Raw genomic sequence first — 3,557 nt, 5'->3', positions numbered from 1 at the left:
CCTCTGGCTTCAGTTCTACAAAGGCCATGTCCCAATATGAAAATGGTTGAGGAGAGAGGAATTCAAATTCCACATAGACTAGGACTACCGCTTGGAAAAGAAAGAGAAAATAACTGACATGGTGGAGGCAATGACTGTTTCTCCTTTCTGCTCTTGGAACATAACTTCTACAATTCTTAGAAGGTGACAGAGTAACAAACAAATTGGCACACAGACCCTAGGACGCAGAGGTAGGGGTCTCCCGCCTCCCGGGTGTCAAGCCTTCGCTCCGCACGCAGCTCGAAAATATTGAGATGGCAGGTTTGTCACTCTCCCAGTTTGTCAGGAGGAAGCAGGAGAGATGAGCTTCGTTAGAGAAGACGCTGGGGCAGAGCCCTGCCATGGCCATACCCCGCCTGCACTCAACCCCCAGTCTCTGAGCATGGGTGAATCCCACGTGACTCAGGATTCCCTAGGGAGGGTGTTTTGAGTGGGTTCAGGAAAACTGTTACTTCCCTGGTTGAGGAGCTATTTCTTTGTCTTGAGAATGCCCTTTCTAATGAAAAATGTAAATAATCCTGAGAGGGGTAATGCAGCAGGTCAGCGTGTTCAGCATGAATTAATTCTTCAATCTGACACCAGGATGCTGGTTCTTGCAGTTTCGATGCTGGGTTTCTTGCGCAGACCACATTAGTGACCGACGGATGAGACGTCCTGATTCCTGGCCACCCGCCTCCAGACCTTCTCCTCCGTCGCTGGTTCTCATTCTAAAACTCAGACTGAACGTATCACTTGCCTTATAAAACCCACTGCCTGTAGGAAATTCCCTTTCACATTGAAGCCACAGTCAGCATGGCTGTAACAGAGCTTAATCAAGACACAGAAACCTATTAAATAGGATAGAAGTATCAGTGTGTCACACATTGAAAGGGTAAGTTTTGTTACGTGAAATTTTATTCTAATCATTGCATGTGTATTTGAACTTGCTGCGTATATAAAGCGTTCGGTTTTGTGCCTTGTGACTGGAATTCTGAGAGCCACAGGCTTGTAGCTGCAGTTGGCTTTCAGAGGGCCTTCCCCAGCGGCCTCCCCGGCCTGTCTCCCCTGCTCCCCATCCTTACACGCACCTGACCAACTGCTTGTGCCCCGCCCAGCTCCCCGTACCCCACTTCTCTGCTCGGTGAGCCTTCAGGGTTCAGTGTAGCCCGGGCTCCTCCCAGGAGCATTAGGCGTCTCCTGCTGCTCTGTGCGGCTTGCTCTCTCCCTGAGCACGTGCTGCATCCTGCATATCGGGGTGCCCTGTGTATCAGGGTGCCCTGTCTCTGGGACCGGCGGCCCCTCAGAAGGCAGCCCAGCACACTGTGAGCATCCACTGACTGAGTGAAACAGAAGTGCAAGTGAAATAACTTCTGTCAAGCACAGGAAAGGTGTTTTGACTTCATCTTACGAGATTTTGAGGAAATCTTGAAGGAAGCACTGTGTGCCAGGCAGTGACTGGGAGGGAGTCTCTGCCTGGACAGTACCTGCTGGAGTAGATGTGAGGGAGAGAAATGACAGACAGCTCTGGGGGCAGAAAACTTAGGTAAAGTACTCATTTTTTAAAAGCCAAGTCCAGGATACTTGCCATTTTTCAATTATTTTCACTGAGCAGTAATACTAATCTCTGTGGCATAACATACTTGGTAATAGTTACTGATGGACCAGTGACCACCCAGTGAATCTTAACATCTCAATGTCTTTTCAGTTTCTCCTCACCGATTTTACAATTTCTTAGACATTTTAAGTTACAAATATTGTTTGGCTTCCTTTTATCCAATTTTTATTAATTTTAGTATAAAATTTATTTTATGTTTATATTCTAAATAAAATAATATTTATAATATTTTTAATTTAGAAAATGTGAAGAGTTTCTAAATACCATTAAGTTCTTATGAAAAGGAGACTGTCAACATAGGGTCAATCATCATCATTTCTGCACCGGACGCGCCGTCCAGACCAGGGCTTCGTCCGCCGGCGGCGCACTCAGGCTCTTTGGCACCAACGTCGGTCACTGGCACGTGTTAGTTACTCTGTCCATTCATTGCATGTTGGTCATCATCAGACCTATAGTTTCTCTCATCTGAGTTGAATGAAGCAGAACTAGATTAATTCCAGAGGAAATTAGAATTAAAAAGGACCAAAACCTTGTGTTCAATGTTTACTTTAATACAAGCCTGACCCAAATTAGGATATAGATATTTCGTGTTGCTCAGTTCAAATCATTTTAAGGGAAAACAACAACCTCAGATCTTGGGTAGAAAAACAAACCTCTCTTTCTTGACATTAGAAAATGTTTATGAAATATGGCTGCACTTTTGTCTTTAATTTTCCTTTGCATTTTGCATTTTCTACCCTCATTTCTGTGGTTCTGCAATTTTCTGTTATTTCTTTCTCCTCCTTCTTGTTTATCTCCAGTCTCCTCTCTTCTCTCCCGTCCCCATATCCTCGGCTCCCCATTCCCTTTTCTCTCCTTAAGCATGCTGTGAACCTACTCATTCCCCAAAGGCAAAGGCAGCTATCTGAGCAGCTCTTTGTCAGCATAATACATTTACAGAATGCATATTTATGAACCTTTGAGCTTTTATTGTTCCACAGGGCAAATAAAAAACATGAAAAGTAGCAATATAGCGTTTCAAAGGTCCCTCAAGGAAAACAAAAGTAGCTGGAAATAAATTTAGAAAAAGGTTCTTCTGTAAAAACAGAACCTTGAATTTGTACATGCAAAAGGTTGAATATTAGAAACCATTTTTGCTCTTCCTTCTAAACTAAGATGTAGGAAATTTTAAACTTTTTAATAGGCCTAGCCTCTTAAAGTTTGGAAAAGAAAATAATTTTAAAAGAGGATTGGACATAAATGTTTATAATCCAGGGAATCTTAAAACAGCATGTTGCATTTGGCTGTAATAAAAAAGGAGGGGAAGGAAGGAGACTTAAATTGCAAAGACCATCTTGCTTCCAAATTACGAGTTTGGCTTCCAGCGTGGAGTCTTGTACTAAATTAGCCAGATTAAAGAGCTTCAGAGTAGAAATGAAAATCTTATAAAATGTCTTTTGATAGTCTTATTTTAATTGAACTTAGCAGAGTGATTAAATTCTCATTGTGTTCCCCAACTCTCCAAAATTAAGATTATGGATATTTCATGCCCTGGGGGAAAGTGACCGCATGTCCCACGGACTATGTCCAGACAGAGTGTGATAAACTGGAGAAGGTGAGAAGCCGAAAGGTAAGAATTCTGAAGACTTTTAAGGGAATTAAATTAAGTCGCAAATCTAAGAATCAAAAAGAACCTCCAGTTTTGGGGTCCTGCAGTTTGAACAGTTAGGAATGGAAGATTCTTGTGTAACAATCACTCTAAAGTCAACCTTCATTGCTGAGCAAATAGGTTCTTGGCAAAGAGCTGTACCCAAATTAGGGACCGAGGTCCAAATGGAGAATAAACGAAAACTAGGTTCTAAATTCCATTTGAGGTCAAAAGAATTGTAGGCTTCTTGGATTGAGACCCTTTTAAATATTTAATTTCCATCAAGAATGTGTGTAG

Source organism: Manis javanica, chromosome 11 (genome assembly GCF_040802235.1).
Source record: "Manis javanica isolate MJ-LG chromosome 11, MJ_LKY, whole genome shotgun sequence".
NCBI lineage: Eukaryota > Metazoa > Chordata > Mammalia > Pholidota > Manidae > Manis > Manis javanica.
The sequence above is the reverse complement of the archived record's forward strand: the minus strand, read 5'-3'. Positions refer to the sequence as shown.